The sequence below is a fragment of the Ranitomeya imitator genome, chromosome 2, assembly GCF_032444005.1.
Source record: "Ranitomeya imitator isolate aRanImi1 chromosome 2, aRanImi1.pri, whole genome shotgun sequence".
In the NCBI taxonomy this organism is placed as follows: domain Eukaryota; kingdom Metazoa; phylum Chordata; class Amphibia; order Anura; family Dendrobatidae; genus Ranitomeya; species Ranitomeya imitator.
The window spans coordinates 643,924,911-643,945,903 of record NC_091283.1 but is presented as its reverse complement, the minus strand read 5'-3'; the positions used below and the strand labels follow the sequence as shown (position 1 = coordinate 643,945,903).

General features: G+C 46.0%; 1 protein-coding gene across 1 annotated transcript in view; it reads left to right on the top strand.

Annotated features, from left to right (window-relative positions):
* Window positions 1-1,403: 1,403 nt before the first annotated feature.
* The window catches only part of LOC138667663 (uncharacterized), a 98,137-nt gene continuing 78,547 nt past the window's right edge, over window positions 1,404-20,993 (top strand). The window contains exon 1 of the mRNA XM_069755789.1: window positions 1,404-1,508. The gene's annotated coding sequence lies outside the window, so the exon portion shown is untranslated. The remainder of the gene's footprint in view (window positions 1,509-20,993) is intronic.

Here is a 20,993-nt window from a genome sequence, read left to right as displayed (position 1 = left end):
TCTTGCTTGCTGGAAGCTCTGACACGCAGAGGGAGCACCTCCGTACCGTTAGTCGGTGCGGAGGGTCTTTTTGCCCCTCTGCGTGGTTGTTTGTAGGTTTTTGTGTTGACCGCAAAGCTATCTTTCCTATCCTCGGTCTATTCAGTAAGTCGGGCCTCACTTTGCTAAATCTATTTAATCTCTGTGTTTGTATTTTCATCTTACTCACAGTCATTATATGTGGGGGGCTGACATTTTCCTTTGGGGAATTTCTCTGAGGCAAGGTAGGCTTATTTTTCTATCTTCAGGGCTAGTTAGTTTCTCAGGCTGTGCCGAGTTGCATAGGGAGCGTTAGGCGCAATCCACGGCTACCTCAAGTGTGGTGTGTTAGGATTAGGGATTGCGGTCAGCAGAGTTCCCACGTCTCAGAGCTTGTCCTTGTTTTTTGGTAATTGTCAGGTCACTTTGTGTGCTCTGAACTTCAATGTCCATTGTGGTTCTGAATTACCTGTTCATAACAGTCATTATACAGTATGGAGCACTGTGTGGCCATATTTTTTTGTTTATAATTATTGTATATCTGAAACAGTGGGATCAGCAGTGCTAAATGGGTGTGGTTGGGACGTGGATATGGGTGTGACTAATTATGAATGGGTGTGGTCAGGGGCGTGTCCTAAAATGTGCCACGGCACGCGTTGCGCGCCGCAAACTTTGTCCCTCTTTCCCATCTTCAAAAGTTGGGAAGTATGACTACAGTAAGGCTTGAAGTATGACCTAGTTGTCAACCATAGTGTTTGAATGTAATTGGCTTATGATTGCCTTCTTTATTCATTGTCTAGATCTAAGAGCAAAGTCTTCAGTCACTCTGTGTGAGCGTAAATGTCTGAATAATGACAGCATTAGGGATCATACTGTTTTGATTATTGCTAAGGCGAGCAATCAGTCACATGTGCCGACTAGTCTCATCAGGCTTCGCTGACTAGAAGTGATTTGAGATAAGCTGAATGTGTCTATTCGCCTGCCTGCAAGTGCGCAACGTCTCAATCGCCCCTGCAATTCAATCCGGAACATCAAGACAGTGTGCACACGATTCACAAGTCTACAGTCACATGGAGCAACTGCAGGCATTGCTGTCAAACCTGGACAACCCCTTTAAGTAGAACTACTTGAGAATACCTCATCCTCTGAATTATTACACTGGACTGAATCATTCAAGATGATATCCACGAAGGACTACATGATCACTGACGGATATTGTAAGAATATTGCATCTATTGTCTCATACAATATCAGAGCAGTGAATCATCGAGCAGTTTACATGAAAGAGTCCTCTGGACAGGTGGTGACGTCACTGGCTGATTTTTCCGATCTGGGAATATTGCCAGTTGCAGATGATATAAATGTCTCTGACATTTATTTGTAATAAACACGAGGCTGTGGATGATGTAGCTTTACTTAATTCTTCCACTGTGATGAAGAAGTGAACAGTACAGTAGATACAAGGGAGAAGGCTTGTTCTTTCGGACACGGTAAGTCTACACCCAAACAGCAGATATCACTGAATTTGCAGATTGCAATCACTATAGCTTTACAATCAATGTGAGTGGCAGTTGTAGAGTACTATATGTACTTCATTTTCTTGTCACTTGATAATTTTAAATAATTTCTGCTTGCAAATGTTCTAAAAAATATGGATTTGTTTTAGCCTGGTTAAGCAGCAACCCTTGAGCTTCCTGATCTCCATAATCACGTTTTCAGCTTTTATAACTTAGAACAAGTCTATTACTTTCGTATAGCTATATAAATGCAAACATGTCCCCTGTAATTCCAACAAAAAGTATGAGAAACTCACATTATCCATGGACATTCGTGGGGATATGGACACATCTGTGTGCCCTGGTGTCTTCTACCGGGTTGGATCTGTTTGTTACAGCTTAAAGGGAACCTGTCTTGTGGTTTATGCTACCCAAACCGCTCTGGGTGATTGATAGCTCTCACTAAGGAACCAGCACCCTATAAAAGCTGTTTGATGCAATCTAATACTAAGAAATCACCCCCTCCATGAACTGGTAGGTTGTGAGTGGTTGTCTCATCAGTATTTTGCACCTGTGTTGCTGCCATCTTAACTATGGGTTTGCTGCATCCTGAGAGTGTATTAGTTCTGAGACCTGGGCAGGTAAACACTGCTGCCCCTTTTTTGCTGTATTGAATGAGTACTGTAGTTACCCAATAAAGGATGGCCAAAGGAAATAGTTGTGACCAGACAGTAAACTTGTTGGTAACAAATTTCATACATGGGGCAACAGGTTGACTTGAGTAGTGCCAAGTAGGTGGCACTTGTGACACTTATGACAATATGCCAAAGCTATACATGACATCTACTTCACCAGTCTGCATCATCTTTGTGTTCAATTTTCAGCAGCTCACCTCACACTCTCCTTGATGGTAGGGAGGACAATTAGGGAGGACATTTAGGACTTGGCAACTATCCCCCAAAAGGCCTTGAATCTGGGGCATATCAATCTCGTTCACAGTGGGTAAGCCACTGGCTCCCTGCTCCACTATGCCTACACAAGCCACCGGCCTATCAGATGTCTGTACGCCAATCATAGGCATCAAATGATATCACTTGATTGCACCACACTGACCATCTTTGCTGGCTGTGAAGCAGAAAAAGCATGCTAATCATTATAGGAGCAGGGGCAGGTGACACCAATCGTAATGTTTTAATGTCTATGTTACGAGCGCTAGCACAGGGGATAGTGCAATATTGGCAATATTGGGTCCATAATAGGGAACATTATTGGTGTATATGGTCAATTGGATGACATTATTATTAGATAAGGTCTGAATGGTGGACATTATAAGTGTATAGGGCCAAATGGTTAACATAATTGCATGGGGTCAATTGAGAGATATTATCACTGTTATCGTGGGCAGAACCGTTGACACTATTACTCCACAATGAGGGACATTAATAATATTACCCATTGTGGCTTGTAGATTATGAACTTATCCCATAATTTGGGAAATTTCAACTGTAATGAGGCATAAAAAGTGGAAATTAATACTGTGTTGGTGCCACTGGAGAGGGGGCATTACTGTTATGTTTGAGCATAAAGCAAGACATTTCTACTGTGTGGAGCCACAAAGGGGAATTTTACTATAGTACTCTGTCCATAAAAGGCAACTTAAACATTAGAACTGTACAGGAGCCACAGAAAGGGACATTTATTTTGTTAAGGGGTTACAAAGAGAGACATCACTACTCTACATTATTTTTGAGAATACTGGTACTGTGGAGGGAACAAAAGGGAAGTAATGTTACTCTTTAGGGCACCAGGAAGCACGGTGTAGCTTAGATTCTTCAAGTGGCGCAATGTAGAAGTGGGGGGAAAATGGAACGGGTGCTCTAGAAGTAATCAGAGATAGATGTTTGTGTATTGCTTTCTGCTGAGACAAATGGTGGCTTGTAGAAGTCATAGTGGTCTTCCCCAGATGAAGAAGAAACATGAAAATGAACAACTTCAATTGGAGACATCAGTAAGTGACTGGTATTACCTGTACAGTATACATTTAGATTTACTTGTACTGTATCCTCTTAGATGCATGCTCACCACTGAATATAGTAACATCTTATAAGGTAGCTGTACACCAATCCGCAGCATTGAATGTCACCAGCACAGCTGCTGAGTAGCTAACTATACTGTGCCGTTATGTGAGTCCAGGCGGTGTACCCTTTTTAATGGAGCTTCCTGGATGTTCATGGAGAGATGGAAAATATGGTATAAAGTCCTAATATTATCTAGTACCTGTTCTTTGTTTGCGGTACACAGTACAACATGGATCATACACTGTCACAAGTTGGTTTTTCCAGTGCAATAAGGTCAAAAGTAACCCATACCAACTAGTAATGGTTGGCCACTTTCACTTGTTAGTGCAGCTTTTCTCCCACACTGACCAGCACTTCTGTCCATAAAATGATTGCTGGTGGAGGGTCATGTCACCAGATCTGTCCATAAGCCTCCTCCATCTGGGAAATCACCTCTCATGGGAAAGCTACTTTTCTATTAGAGCAGGTTAATCGACTTGTCTGGTCACATGTTCTTCTAGCAGCAGCCATTGTATGGACAGAACTGCTGGTCAGTGTGTGATGAAAGGTGCACTAACAAGAGAAAGTGCCCAGAATCTTTAATATAACGTATTTTAATATAGAACATAAGAGTGGGGTCTATGGATTGTTAATGACGTGCCATTGCTATTTATTGGAACTCGGCGGCCAACCTGGTCATTCAGGCCACAGATTGGCTGTAGGGTTAGGTGGATGGCATTTGCCAGAACTACCAGATGGCCAGTCCGGATATGATATTGAAATATATTAACAGCTTCACCTAAGGCAGTCCTGCTACCGTAGTTGTAAGTTAGTATTCTTTATAAGAAATACATGACGTTGAATAGTTCTGTTTTTTGGCTTCCTTACATGGCCGTAATGGATAAATAGAAAGTAATATTTCCAATCCGAGTGGTGAAACATCAGTGTGAGCATAAAGTGCCAGGAAATAACAAAGATTCAGTCTTTTATTTGGAATAAAATAGTCTTGACGGTGAGAGAGCTTTTGTCAAGTATACAAAGGCATAATGCAAATAGACTGAACATTTGTGTATATTTAATCTGTAGTGATGAAACTAACTTAGACCTTATTCACCAGGACACTTTTTTTTAAATGTAACAAGTGTCTGGAACTCTTCAACGGATCCCAGTAATTCTAAGAACGTTTTTTCATGACATATTGTACTTCATGTTAGTGGTATATTTTGGTCGATATGATTTGCATATGTTCAGGAAAATATTGAAAATGTTGACCAAAAAATTGAAAATGTTTGTAATTTTCAAATTTTACATTTTTGTGCCTTTAGATAAGATAGTTATACCACACTGAACAGTTAATAAATAACATTTTCCACATGTCTACTTTACATCTGCACCATTTTTAAAACATAATTTTTATTTTTTTGTAAGGAAGTTAGAATGGTTCAAAGTTGATCAGCAATTTCTAATTTTTCCAACAAAATTTACAAAACCACATTTTTTATGCTGAGACACCCCATATGTGGGGTAAAACTACTGTTTCGGAGCATGGCAGGGCTCGGAAGGGAAGGAGCGCTATTTGACTTTTTAAATGCTAAATTAGCTGGAATCATTAGTGAACACCATGCTGCAATTGGATAGGCCCTAATGTGCCTAAACAGTGAAAACCCTCCACATGAGACCCTATTTTGGAAACTAGACTCCAAAAGGTATGTATATAGGTGTGTGGTGAGCACCTTGAGCCCACAGGTGGGTCACAGAAGTTTATAATGTTGAACTGTGAAAATGAAAAAATACATTTTTCTTGCTTTGGCCTCAAATTTTTCACTTTTGCAAGAAGTAACACCAAAAAAGTAACTTTTTGAGCTCATAAAAATTTATGCTTGGACAAACTGCAGTGCTTGAAACGGGAAGAACAATATTTGAATTTTGGAACACAAATTGGCTGAATTAGATTGCTGGCGACATGTAACATTTGCAGGGCCAGTAAAGCACCCAAATACCAGAAACCCCTCACAACTGACCTTATTTTGGAAACTACACCCGTCATGGGTTTTATCCAGGGTACTACATAGAAATTGCTAACATTAGGTCATCAAATTGAATATGTTATCACTATTGCTGAGCGCAAGTGCTCACTACTCGAATTTGCATCAGGTGTTCGAGTCCAAGCCCCACATGTTTCGCAGCTATTAGACACTCGAGAAAAACATGTGGGGATTGTCTGTGTATGGCAGGCAATCGTCACATATTTTTAAATGTTTTACAGTCATGATACATGCGGGACAGTGATTCGAGCATGTCCCTTGATCATCCGCGATACTTGGTATATCCCTGAGCACCCAATGCAAACTTGAAGGGCCAGCACTTGCATTCAACACCAGTCATCATATCGTCATCATTTTTTTTTCTCATTTTTGAAAAAATCCTAACCCCTACCCTATTCCCAACTCCAACCCTAATTCCAGCCCTAAACTTAAACCCAACCCTAACTCTATGCCCAAATCTAACCTTAAGCCCAACCCTGACCTTAAGCCCAACCCTGACCTTAAGCCCAACCCTAACCTTAAACCCAGCCCTAACCTTAAGCCCAATCCTAACCTTAATGGCAATGAATGAAAGAAATAAAAAATAATAAAATAAGATTAATAAATCTGACTAAGAAGATAACACAGAAGGGGATGACATAATAAGTATTGGCTTTTGGTCACTGTGATAGAACCTATCACAGTGATCAAAAGGAACCAATGGGAAAAATACCTGCTGTTGCTGGATGTCATCCGGCAGATCTCGGCTGGTGCACTGCGCATTCGCCTGTCATTTTCTTTCAGGAAGGGGAGATGGAATAGGAGGACTGGGGGATCATGGAGGTACCGACGTGGCTTGGGACATCATCTCTCACTCCTCTGACATATATGTCATGTCAGGAGATAGAAAAATAGCGGGCACACTTTTTTTATGTGTTCACTGTTATTCATTGACGCTGTGGGTCAGGGGACAGAGCCAGAGGGTCCAGGGACACTGGAGGTACCTGTGGGGGCTTGGAGGACCCCATTTCTCTGTCCTCTGGTATGCTAGATCATATCAGAGGAGAGAGAAATAAATGGCAAATCAGATTTTTTTTGCAATTAATGGCGATCGCAACACTGGGGATAGTAAAAACTGACCTGAATCTTGCTCTCTGTGGTCTCAGGTACCCCCGGTAGCCGAGACCCCAGAGATTTTCTGATGCTGGGGGGGGCCTATACCCTTATTTCTCAGCACCATTGAAAAGCGGCGCTGAGGAATAAGTACCCTTAACTGCCGCCATTAAAAGGCATATCAGTGGTCATTATGGGGTTAATGTGCAGGCAAGGCTAAGTATTATCTGTTCTTCATGCATTTATTCTTGCTTACCACATCTCTCTTTATTAGAATATGTTAAACATTCTGTATACTGGTTTCTTGGTTATAATATATTGCAAAGGATCGGCTCCCTAGTAGATACTGGTGCACACATAATCATTGAGTTTGTTGGTTCAAAACAAACATGTGGTTTATTAAATGTCCATAAACCGTTCAATTTTACAAAGCAAAACAGCCTCTTTTTGGTAATAGGTATAACGGAACCAAAGCAGAAAGTAAACAGGCCATGTATAGCACACGTTAGCTGTTTAAATGTCAGACCTTCACTCAGCCTCTAGCAGAGACTGAGCCACATAAGCAAGCTCTTTTCACCTTGCATGTACATCTAATGATTTAGCTGGATTTATATCTGCCATATCATGGCCAAGGGTGGGCATACTGTATGTGAGCAGCCAGTGCCATCCATCTCTTTGACTGTACATAAACACGGCATTTGCCACAGCCTATTAAGTCTCTCAGCACTATTCATGTTGTAGCCTGTTTTTTGGGGCTTATATCACTGAGGCTACCAGCCTCAATGATACATATCTCCCCTCCAGGACCTGTTCCACAGCCATCTTACAGTATTAACGACTCGCAACTTTCCCTTTCAGAAAGCTACATATGCATATATCTATTGATAGACTGCTACTGTGCTCTCATAAACATGTTTATTACATAAATCTAACCCATGTTGTTGTTTGCTATATCAAAGTCATAATGTTATAATGAAAAGAATTTAAAAAGAAAAAAGTGTTGTTCTTAAATTCTTAAAAGCATCCACAATTTACCTTGATGACAGCTACCACCCCCTTGGTATTCTTTCAAGCTGCTTTTCTGCTTTACTCCTTGTTTCAATATGTATTAATTTGTGGTTTTATTGCCTTCAAAATGAATATACAATGTGCACATTGAAAAGAAACAAAGACAACCATTGCATGAACAGGTGTGTCCAAACATTTGACCAGTAACAGTACTGGTATTCAAACAGTGCAACAAAACTTTTGACACACCAGTACTTTTACAGAAAAGACTGGTGTCATGGCATTCTTATTAAAGGTTTCTTATCACTAGGTTTTTGCTACTCCATCTGAGAGCAGCATATTGTATGGGGCAGAGATCCTGCTTCCTGCAATGTATAACTTACTTTGGCTGCTTGCTGCAGGATTGCTAATTTCCATCTGCTGCTGAGCTCTGCCTAACCCTACCATCATCACTGATTGCCAACTTTCTGTGTACAGATTCTCGTTAACCCTTTCACGAATTTTGGTGTCATGTCCATGATTTTGACGCGGGCTCACATGCTGAGGCTGCATCTTTCTCCGCACATGATGGCTGATTTAACCAGCTATCATGTACCTTTAATAGCCACGGGTGGAACAGAACACCGCCCGAGGCTGCTTATCCTGTCAAATGCTGCTGACAATCTCTGTCAAAATGTCTCTGTCAAAAATGTTACTATAGCCTCAAATATTTTATTTCCACAAAGGAAACAGGACAAAGTAGATCACACAATTTGTTGTGCAATTTCTCCTGAGAACGTAGATACTCCATATGTGGTGGAAAACTACTTTTTGGGCACACGGCACATCTGGGCAATAAAAATGAAAAAAGCATATACAGAATGGGAGGAATAGGGCTAAGCAACAGCACATGTGAAAAAGACTTGGGCATACTAATAGACTGAACATGAGTCAACAGTGTGATGCAGCAGCAAAAAAGGCAAATGCAATTCTGGGATGTATTAACAGAAGCATACAGTCTAGATCAGGGGTGTCAAACTGCATTCCTCGAGGGCCTCAAACCATGCGTGTTTTCAAGATTTCCTTAGCATTGCACAAGGTGCTGGAATCATGCTGTGCAGGTGATTAAATTATCACCTGTGCAATGCAAGGAAATCCTGAAAACATGACCTGTTTGCAGCCCTCGAGGAATGCAGTTTGACACCCCTGGTCTAGATCACACAAAGTCATTATTGCCCTCTTCTCCTCTTTGGTCAGACCTCATGTGGAACATTGTGTCCAGTTTTGTGCACCACATTTTAAAAAAAAGACATCAACAAACTGGAGCAAATTCAGAGAAGAGCGACCAGAATGGTGACCGGTCTGCAAACTATGTCCTATGAGGAACGGTTACAGGATTTGGGAATGTTTAGCTTGCAAAAAAGAAGACTGAGAGGAGACTTAATAGCTGTCTACAAATATCTTAACGACTGTCACATTGTAGAAGGATCATCTTTATTCTCATTTGCGCAAGGAAAGACTAGAAACAACGAGATGAAACTGAATGGGAGGAGACACAGATTAAATATTGGGAAAACTTTTTGACAGGGTGATCAATGAGTGGAACAGGTTGCCACGAGAGATGGTGAGTTCTCCTTCAATGGAAGTCTTCAAAGAGAGTCTGGACAGACATCTGTCTGGGATGATTTAGTGAATCCTGCTTTGAGAAGGGGGTTGGACCAGATGACCCAGAAGGTACCTTCCAACTCTACCCTTCTATGATTCTATGAGAAGGGACAGAGCAAAAATTAACTCTGGAGTGTGTTAGGAGTCGAGTTTCCTCTGCTGCACAGGGGGAATCTCGAACCGTCTCCGCTGCGGTCTCCCATTCTCCTCCAGCCGCAGTGGAGTCTGCTCAGCAGGGACATCGATCCCAGCGTCTCGCTCAGTCTGACTCTGTGCGAAGAGTTACTGCTGCTTTTCCTGCGTCTGCCATTGAAGCCAGTGCTGGGCAGTGGCGAGTGGACGTTTCTGAATCTAAGTCCTTATTTGCACACACTGAGCATGCCCAGGGCAAGATCTCCTGTTGGAGATCGAGGGTCACATGCTCAGGTACTGCAGCACATCCCATTGGTCCTTTTGGCAGGTCCTGAAAGGGCAAAACTTCTGTAGCTGTTTCCTGTGCTGCAGCTATATAAACTGCGCATGACCGCACGGCCATGCGCTAGTATTGTCTTGTAAATATGTGTGTGTGTTGTGAGTGAAAGTCGCTCTTTAAATACCCTCCCTATTGAATGTCTGTTCGTGGAAGGTGTATGTTTGCTATCTAGCGCCCGACTTATCCAACAGCACGTAACACACATTACAGCTACCAGTTGCTGTGTCCGCCTGTACGGCGCCGTGCGCTTGCTCTGCGCTTTCCTGACCCAAGCCTGGGTGGTTAGTGGCGTCCGTCTGTGCGGCACCGCACGCACTTTTGTGCCTTTATATTATTATTTAGTTTCCTTACACACCCAGTTGCGGTGTTGTGCCAGCAAGTGTCTAATCGGACTTCAATCCTAGTTGGGGTTGAGTTCGCTGACTTATTGCTCGCGCTCTTTATGCGGTACCGCGGTCCTGTGACGCAACAGGATCGCTTCCTTCACGCAGGGTGCAGTTAACCCATGCTTGTATACTTGTAGTACCGCCATATAGTCCGTCTTACTAGCAGCAGGGTTTTTACCTGCACGGTGGACCTCGGACTGCGAACGCACCTAGTTCCATTTCATCTTGTACTTGGTGCGTTCCGCCAGTCCTAACATAATACTAGCGCCAAGGTCTGGCTAGTAAATGGCGGACGATCAGCGTTTACAGCGGTACATCCAGCAGCTGGAGGGAAGGTTGGCAGCTCTAGAGTGTTCAACCTCAGCTGTGGATGTCATTGCTGTCGCTGTTCAGGCTGCTAGCGTGGCTGCAGCTACCTTGTCCACTGCCACCCCTGTTCCGACTCTATCTCGCCTCCCGCTACCAGAGAAATTTTCTGGTGACAGAATGTCTTGTAGGGGTTTCGTGAGTCAGTGCTCTATACATCTCGAGCTTCTGGCCTCTCGTTTCCCTACAGAGCGGGCAAAGGTGGGGTTTATCGTGTCTCTCCTGTCAGACAGGGCGTTGCAGTGGGCTACGCCGCTGTGGGAGCGTGGCGATCATGTGGTGCAGAGTGCTCCGTTATTCCTGAGCACTCTGAAACAGGTCTTTTTAGGACCTCGTGTCACCCATGATACAGCGCTCCAACTGTTGGCATTGACTCAGGGCTCGTCCTTGGTCAGCCATTTTGCCGTACACTTCCGCACCCTAGCATCTGAGCTGGAGTGGTCGGATAAAGCCCTTATTCCTATATTTTGGAGGGGGCTGGCTGACCACGTTAAGGACGCTCTGGCCACTAGGGAGATTCCCGCCACACTGGAGGAATTAATAACAGTATCCACTCGTATTGACCTCCGTTTTCACGAGCGGAGGTTAGAGCGAGCCCAGTGTAGGCAGAGGTTTCGGCTGGCTCCCACCTTCGCCAAACCTTTGGAATCTCCAGTCCAGGCCCCTGAGTCCCATGAGCCTATGGTAGTGTCACGAGTGGGATCTAAGTCCCGGACCGCTCATGCACTCCAGGTTTGTCATGTGTGCCAGCAGTCAGGACATCTTGCCACCAGATGTTCCCAGTGGACGAGGAAACGTCAGCATCAAGTGGTAGTAGGTGGAGGTACACTAGACACGGCGACGTTTGCCTCCAAATTGTCCTTTAAGGGGACAATAACATTAGGCTCATCCTCCCACTCGGTAGAGCTCTGCGTGGATTCTGGGGCGGAGGGCAATTTTATGTCTTCTGCCTTCGCCCAACGTCATGCAATACCCCTGGTTATGCTACCTCAACCAGTAACGGTACGAGTGGTGAATTGGTCGACACTGCCCTCACAGATAACACATCAGACCATCCCTTTTACTCCGTCCATGTCGCCATCCCATCAGGAGATTATATCTCTGCTCATCATTCCTGAGGGAATTGATGAGGTCCTGTTGGGGATACCTTGGCTACGGTACCACTCTCCTCACATCGAGTGGTCCTCAGGCAGAATTCTGGGATGGGGTGAATCTTGTGGGGGTAGGTGTCACCGAGAGTGCGTTCAGGTTGCCACTACAGAGGTACCCGCAGATCTATCCTCTCTCCCCAAGCAATATTGGTCTTATGCAGACGTGTTCTCCAAAAAGGCGGCGGAGACCCTTCTGCCCCATCGCCCCTATGACTGTCCTATTGATCTCTTGCCTGGTGCTGAGCCTCCCCGGGGTCGAGTCTATCCATTATCTCTCCCGGAGACGGAGGCAATGTCTCAGTACATTCACGAGAATCTGGCAAGAGGGTTCATCAGGAAGTCGGTGTCACCTGCTGGGGCAGGGTTCTTTTTCGTGCAGAAGAAGAATGGGGAACTACGTCCATGCATAGACTACAGGGGTCTTAACGCTATCACCGTTAAGAACAAGTATCCTTTGCCCTTGATATCTGAGCTTTTCGATAGGCTTCGGGGAGCAAGGGTGTTTACTAAACTAGATCTGCGGGGTGCTTACAACCTGATTCGCATCCGTGAGGGGGACGAATGGAAAACGGCGTTTAACACCAGAGATGGGCACTATGAGTATCTGGTAATGCCCTTCGGGCTCTGTAATGCCCCAGCCGTTTTCCAAGACTTTGTCAACGACATCTTCCGGGATATGCTTTCCACCTCAGTTGTAGTCTATCTGGATGATATTCTCATCTTTTCTCCAGATATTGACTCCCACCGGAGAGATGTTGGCAGAGTCTTCGACCTCCTACGGGCAAACTCTCTTTATGCAAAGTTGGAGAAGTGTATGTTTGAGCAGGAGTCTTTACCTTTCCTGGGCTATATCATCTCCGCCCAGGGATTGGCTATGGATCCTGCCAAACTACAGGCTGTGATGGACTGGCAAGAGCCCCATTCTCTTAAAGTGGTGCAGCGCTTTATGGGGTTCATAAACTATTACCGCCAGTTCATTCCCCACTTCTCAACTCTGGTAGCTCCCTTGGTAGCCCTCACCAAGAAGGGAGCGAATCCCAAATTGTGGTCGGAAGAGGTCTCCAAGGCCTTCACTTCTATTAAGTCCCACTTTGCTAGTGCTCCCATCTTACATCGTCCCGATGTGGATAAGCCATTCCTAATGGAGGTGGATGCCTCGTCCGTTGGTGCTGGAGCAGTCCTCTATCAAAAGGATGCTCAAGGTCGGAAGCATCCATGCTTCTTCTTCTCTAAGACCTTCACGCCAGCGGAGAGAAACTACTCCATCTGGGACAGGGAGTTGCTAGCAATGAAGTTGGCCTTTTCGGAGTGGAGACACCTTCTGGAAGGTGCGCGGTTTCCCTTCCAAGTTTACACGGACCACAAAAATTTGGTCTATTTGCAGACAGCCCAGCGGCTAAATTCTCGCCAGGCCAGATGGTCCCTGTTCTTCTCCTGGTTCCACTTTTCCCTTCATTTTCTCGCCGGGGAGAAGAATATCCGTGCTGACGCTCTCTCTCGCTCCCTTATGTCAACTGAGGAGGAGGAAGAGGAGCCTCGGCTTATTGTCCCTTCCGAGAGCCTGAGAACCGTAGCGCCGGTTTCGCTAGAGTCTGTGCCTCCGGGCAAGACTTTTGTGCCCATTAATTTGTGACCGGAGGTTCTCTCTTGGGCTCATTCGTCCAGGGTGGGTGGACACTTTGGGACAAAGAGGACATCTGAGCTACTGGCGAGGACGTACTGGTGGCCGCATATGGTCCGAGATGTCAGAGATTACGTTCTGGCGTGTGTCTCATGCGCCAAAAATAAGTCTCCTTGACAACGGCCATCTGGGTTACTCTATCCCTTGCCGTTGGCAGACAGGCCCTGGGAGATGGTCGGGATGGACTTTGTAGTGGGTTTGCCCAAGTCTCGCGGCTGTACCGTCATTTGGGTTATTACCGATCATTTCTCGAAAATGGTGCATTTGGTGCCGCTCCCACGGTTACCTTCTGCACGGGCCTTGGCACCGTTGTTCATAAGACACATCTTCCGCCTACACGGCATGCCAGACAAAATTGTCAGTGACCGGGGTCCCCAGTTTGCGTCTCGGTTCTGGAGAGAGCTTTGTCGTCTTCTCAGCATTGAGTTAAATCTCTCTTCCGCATATCATCCCGAGACGAATGGGTTGGTAGAGAGGGCCAACCAGACCTTGGTCACATACCTGCGACATTTTGTTTCAGCCAGGCAGGATGACTGGGCATCCTTGCTATCATGGGCAGAGTTTGCACTGAACAACGCCGTAGCTGACTCCACTGGACAAACCCCATTCCTCCTCAACTATGGTCAGCACCCACGGGTACCTGTGCCTATGCCCGTGTCTTCCGCAGACTCCAGGGTGGCAGACTGGGCTGTGGAGGCACGGGATATTTGGGACCGCACTCAGAATGCCATTCGGGCCTCTAAGGAGAGAATGAGGTCCTCCGCCGATGCTCATCGGCGCCCCGCTCCGACCTTTGCTCCTGGCGACTTGGTGTGGCTCTCCGCCCATAACACCAGGCTGCGAGTTGAGTCCACTAAATTTGCTCCTCGCTACTTGGGCCCATTCACGGTCCTCGAGCAGGTTAATCCTGTGGTCTATTGTTTGGCCCTTCCGCCACGCCTGGGTATCACCGACACCTTTCATGTGTCCCTCTTGAAACCCGTGTATATGTCCCAGTTCTCCGAGTCATCTGCTGGGACATCGGGTTCGTCTACGCACGATTATGAGGTGAACGCTATTTTGGGGTGCAAGGTGGCACGTGGCAAAAAATTTTATTTGGTAGACTGGTAGGGTTATGGCCCCGAGGACAGGTCCTGGGAGCCTGTTGAGCACATTCGGGCCCCGCAGCTCATTGCTGCCTTCGAACGTAGCGAGGCCCAAGGAGGGGGGGGCCATGTTAGGAGTCGAGTTTCCTCTGCTGCACAGGGAGAATCTCGATCCGTCTCCGCTGCGGTCTCCCATTCTCCTCCAGCCGCAGTGGAGTCTGCTCAGCAGGGACGTCGATCCCAGCGTCTCGCTCAGTCTGACTCTGTGCGAAGAGTTACTGCTGCTTTTCCTGCTTCTGCCATTGAAGCCAGTGCTGGGCAGCGGCGAGTGGACATTTCTGGATCTAAGTCCTTATTTGCACACACTGAGCATGCCCAGGGCAAGATCTCCTGTTGGAGATCGAGGGTCACGTGCTCAGGTACTGCAGCACATCCCATTGGTCCTTTTGGCAGGTCCTGAAAGGGCAAAACTTCTGTAGCTGTTTCCTGTGCTGCAGCTATATAAACTGCGCATGACCGCACGGCCATGCGCTAGTATTGTCTTGTAAATATGTGTGTGTGTTGTGAGTGAAAGTCGCTCTTTAAATACCATCCCTATTGAATGTCTGTTCGCGGAAGGTGTATGTTTGCTATCTAGCGCCCGACTCATCCAACAGCACGTAACACACATTACAGCTACCAGTTGCTGTGTCCGCCTGTACGGCGCCGTGCGCTTGCTCTGCGCTTTCCTGACCCAAGCCTGGGTGGTTAGTGGCGTCCATCTGTGCGGCACCACACGCACTCTTGTGCCTTTATATTATTATTTAGTTTCCTTACACACCCAGTTGCGGTGTTGTGCCAGCAAGTGTCTAATCGGACTTCAATCCTAGTTGGGGTTGAGTTCGCTGACTTATTGCTCGCGCTCTATGTGCGGTACCGCGGTCCTGTGACGAAACAGGATCGCTTCCTTCATGCAGGGTGCAGTTAACCCATGCGTGTATACTTGTAGTACCGCCATATAGTCCGTCTTACTAGCAGCAGGGTTTTTACCTGCACGGTGGACCTCGGACTGCGAACGCACCTAGTTCCATTTCATCTTGTACTTGGTGCGTTCCGCCAGTCCTAACAGAGTGTAATTTTGGCTGAAATAGATTGCAGAAGCATTTCACATTTGAAGAGTCCCTAACATGCAAAAACAGCAGAAACTCCCACAAGTGACCCCATTTTGGATATTACACCTTTCAAGGAATTCATCTAGATGTGTAGTGATAGTGAGCATTCTTAACCCTCAGGCGATTCACAGAATTGTATATCATTGGGCTAAATAAATGGAAAATTACCATTTTTTTTACACTAAAATGTTGCTTTGGCCCCAAGTTTTTAAATTTCAAAAGGGATAATAGGAGAAAATGAATGGTACAATTTGTTGTGTTATTTCTCCTGAGTACACCAATATCCCATAAGTCGTCAAAACTACTTTTGAGGCACAGTGTAAAGCTCAGAATGAAAGATGTGCCATATTAGAGTTTTTTTTTTTTGGAATGGTTTGAGGGTACCATGTCACATTGTCAGAACTTCTGAGGTGTCAGAACAGCAGAACCCCCATATGTGACCCCATTTTGCAAACTAAATCCCCCAATGAATTTATCTAGGGGCACAGTAAGCATATAGACACCACATGTGCCTCACAGAGTTTTATATCATCGGATAGTGAAGAAAGAATCATTACATTTTTGCAACTAAAACATTGCTTTAGCCTCAGGTTTTTAATTTGTATAAGTAAATATGATAACAGGAAAAAAATGGACCTCTTAGTTTGTTGTGCAAGTTCTCCTGAGTGCGCCAAAACCCTACATGTAATTGTGAACTATTTTTCAAGCACAGTGGAAAGCTCAGAAGAGAAGGAGCTGCTATATTATAATGGCAGATTTTACTGTTACAGTTTGCAGATATCATGACCCACTGGCTGAGCCCCTGAGGTACCAGAACAGCAGAACCCCCCATAAGTGACCCCATTTTACAAACTACACCTCTCAATAAACTAATATAACAGTTCACTGATCTTATTGATATCTGAAATATGTCACAGAATTTCATTGTGTTGGGCAGTGAAGAAAAAATAATTACATTTTTACCACAAGGAAAAATGGGTAGAAAATGCACCAAACTTTGTCACACACTTTCCACTGAACATGGCATTGGTCCATATATGGCTGTACTGCACTGCTTAGTCACATGGAGAGTCTTGAGAGGGACGGAGGGCTACTTGACTCTTGGAGAACAAAGTTTAATAGAATTATAGATTCTTTATACAGAGCCTCTATGTGCCAGAAGAGCAGAATCTCTTCTTAAGTGACCCTATCAGGGCTGCCACTAGAAATTTGGGGGCCCTATACTGGCAAAAGTTTCGGGGCCCCCTTGAAACTCCGCCCAGGCTCCACCCCAGCCCCGCCTCCAGGCTCCACCCCTCGAACTGTCCACAGTCCCACCGCTCTCTCTTGGAAAATCTCCACTTCTCACCTATCACACATTGACAGTTCCCATCACCAGATCACACATATAGCCGGCAGCTTTTGTTTTGGCCAAAAGATTTTTTAAGCCGCCACCATAACACGGTAGACACTTTTGGCCGGGCCCTACTCTACTGTAACCTACTAAATATTTATTAAAATATGCAATACAATTTAGGTATATTTTTATTTATTTTTCAATTTTTAAAATGACCTATAATACTACATACAAGGAACAAATACCACCGCACTATGACCAGATGACATATTACCACCACAGTGATCGAATAATATAAAATACAAGGAACAAATACCGCTACACCATGACCAGCCCGCATATAACCACAAATGACTGAATACTACAATACTGATCAGTAATTAAAAAAAAACCACAATACTATCACCAGCAGTGCCATTATACACAGGAGATCTGTAATTAGTATGCAGTGTCTGTGTACAGGTAATACAGTGATCACCGGTGACATTATACACAGGAGCTCTGTATATAATGTATAGGTAATACAGTGATCACTGGTGACATTGTACACAGGACCTCTGTATATAGTATACAGTGTATAGTGTCAGTGTATAGGTAACACTGACTCACCAGTGACGTCTCTAGGTGAAGTCCTTCATCTTTCATCCAGCACAGACCGCCATCACTTCATCCAGCCAGGACTCGTCTCTGCAGGAAATAAAACAGTTATCTCGAGTTCCGCTTGTAGAACACATTACTTAATTTTCCCAACTTCTACATTACACCACATGAAGAAGGCAACATAGTATCACTCTACACAGTAACAGGACCTCCCCCCCATTTAAAACAGTATACTCAAAAAATAAAATAAATACATCACTGCAATAATAATATCCCTTAATTAGCCCCTATGGTAATATTCGCCATCCTAGCCCCCGTGTGTCTCATTCCAGGCTCCAGCCATATGTTCTCCCATCCTGCCCTCATGGGTATCCATTCTGCCCCATATGATCTCCCCATCCTGCCCCATCTGTCTCCATCGTATCCATCCTGCCCCATCTGTCTCCATTCTGCCCCATCTGTGTCCAATCCTGCCCCATCTGTGTCCAGCACTCTGCCCAGTCTGTGTGCAATCCTGCCCCATCTGTGTCCAGCACTCTGCCCCATCTGTTTCCAATCCTGCCTCATCTCTGTCCAGCACTCTGCCCCATCTCTGTTCAGCACTCTGCCCCATCTCTGTTCAGCACTCTGCCCCATCTCTGTTCAGCACTCTGCCCCATCTCTGTTCAGCACTCTGCCCCATCTCTGTCCAGCACTCTGCCCCATCTCTGTCCAGCACTCTGCCCCATCTCTGTCCAGCACTCTGCCCAGCACTCTGCCCCCCCCCGTGTCCAGCTTTACTGCCCCCCGGCCCCCACCCTGTGTCCAGCTTTACTGCCCCCCGGCCCCCACCCTGTGTCCAGCTTTACTGCCCCCCGGCCCCCACCCTGTGTCCAGCTTTACTGCCCCCGGGCCCCCACCCTGTGTCCAGCTTTACTGCCCCCGGCCCCCACCCTGTGTCCAGCTTTACTGCTCCCGGGCCCCCACCCTGTGTCCAGCTTTACTGCCCCCCGGCCCCCACCCTGTGTCCAGCTTTACTGCCCCCCGGCCCCCACCCTGTGTCCAGCTTTACTGCCCTGGGCCCCCACCCTGTGTCCAGCTTTACTGCCCCCGGGCCCCCACCCTGTGTCCAGCTGCACCGTGCACTCGCCGGCGACTGACGTCAGATGCCGGCGACCTGCACGCTGCGGCTGGCGGCTGTTAACTATTGACGTGCGGGCGCGGGCCCGCACGTCAATAGCGTACAGCTGTAGCGCTGGCCGCTGCTAAGGGCCTGGTTCAGCCTGCGGCTGCCGGTAGGGGCCCGGTGAGCAGGTAAGAGGGGGCCCGATGCGGGCCCCCTCTGCTCACCGGGCCCCATACGCCAGTCACGGCTGTAGTGCCCTGATGGCGGCCCTGGACCCTATTTTTGAAATTACACAACCTCAAGAAATTTATCTACAGATCTAGTGATGATTTTGATTCCTTGAGTGTTTTCCAGAAACAAGCAGCAGTGGATGTTGCTGAGTGAGAATTGCAATCTTGGTGCATTGGTAAGCAGGGTAATGGTTGCCAACGCACTGACAGTAGCACAAGAACGCGGCTGCAGTGATGTATTAAGGTTACTGCAGGTCATAGATGGTAGTTCTCAAGGGAACCTCTGTGTGAGCCAGCCTATGAACTGCTGTAAACTTACTGACGTCACCGCTCACAGTGTTAGAAAGTTTTCAAGCTGCGAGCAGTGAGGTCAGTAAGGTTACCATAGGTCACACATAGCCAGCTCACACAGAGGTTACCATGAGAACATTCGTAATACATAACACTCTTTAATTTCTATGCTGCATTTCATTCCATATATGTCACACTGAAAGCACATGGACAGTACATGGACACACAGATGTCATAGGATGTCACATACATACAAATGGATGTTACACGGACACAGATTTCACCAGTACTGATTTTTTTAGTACCAGAATCACCAGTATGTATGAAAGGGGCCTTATACTGACAGAAAACCTGTTAGACCATGTTTCTGGCATGGTCTAACAGGCCACCAAAAGCTGACAGATCGGCAGATCATCATTTGACCTCCTCCTGTCATGGCAACCATCGGGCCCGCACAATGATGCTGCAATGACGTTGCGGGGCCCAGTATCTCTAAATGCTGTAATCGCTATTGATCGTGGCATTTAGAGGGATACACATCTGAATTCCAGGCATCAACTGGCAGGACTTTCCAGTACATTCAGTATCGGGAAGGGGGAAGGTGTTAACTCATAAATGCCTGTAAAATATTTGGAAATCTATTTCCAGCCAGTCAATAAATTAATATGTAGGGAAGAAGGACAGTCACTTCTGTAGAAGTGATACATGTGAGGGACTAAGGTTCTTATGTTGATCACTCAAGACGTGATCTTCGTCATAGTCAATCGTTGATTGCAATGTCACTGTACAATAAATAGGAAAAATAAATTCTCTCTAAATTAATAATGAATTATCTTTTCTAAAAGTAAAGGAATCTAGAATTGACTGATATAAGTAACTGTGAAGTCCAGGCTTGGACTGACCCACAGGAGAACAGGAGAATCTTCCGGTGGGCCCCATGTGCAAGAGTGGGTCACCAACCTCTTATATGAGCAGCACTTGGCACAATATACTTGAATCACTACGTACAGACAATGGCAGCATCTTATTCATTTAACCCCTTAATCCCATATGACGTACTATCCCGTCCAGGTGACCTGGGACTTAATTCCCATGGACGGGATAGTACGTCATATGCGATCGGCCGCGCTCACGGGGGGAGCGCGGCCGATCGCGGCCGGGTGTCAGCTGCCTATCGCAGCTGACATCCGGCACTATGTGCCAGGAGCGGTCACGGACCGCTCCCGGCACATTAACCCCCGGCACACCGCGATCAAAGATGATCGCGGTGTGCCGGCGGTGCAGGGAAGCATCGCGCAGGGAGGGGGCTCCCTGCGGGCTTCCCTGAGACGATCGGTACACGGTGATGTGCTCACCGTGTACCGAGCGTCTTCTCCCTGCAGTCCCCGGATCCAAAATGGCCGCCGGGCTGCATCCGGGTCCTGCAGGGAGCACTTCCGGGTCAGGATCAGGCTGCAGCTGCAGCTCTAATCCTGCCCGGCTGTATGTCAGATCACCGATCTGATAGAGTGCTGTGCACACTGTCAGATCGGTGATCTGTGATGTCCTCCCCTGGGACAAAGTGAAAAAGTAAAAAAAAAAATTTCCACACTTGTAAAAAAAAAAATAAAAAAAAAAATCCTAAATAAAGCAGAAAAAAAAAAATATTATTCCCATAAATACATTTCTTTACATAAAAAAAAAACAAAAAAACAATAAAAGTACACATATTTAGTATCGCCGCGTCCGTAACGACCCGACCTATAAAACTGGCCCACTAGTTAACCCCTTCAGTGAACA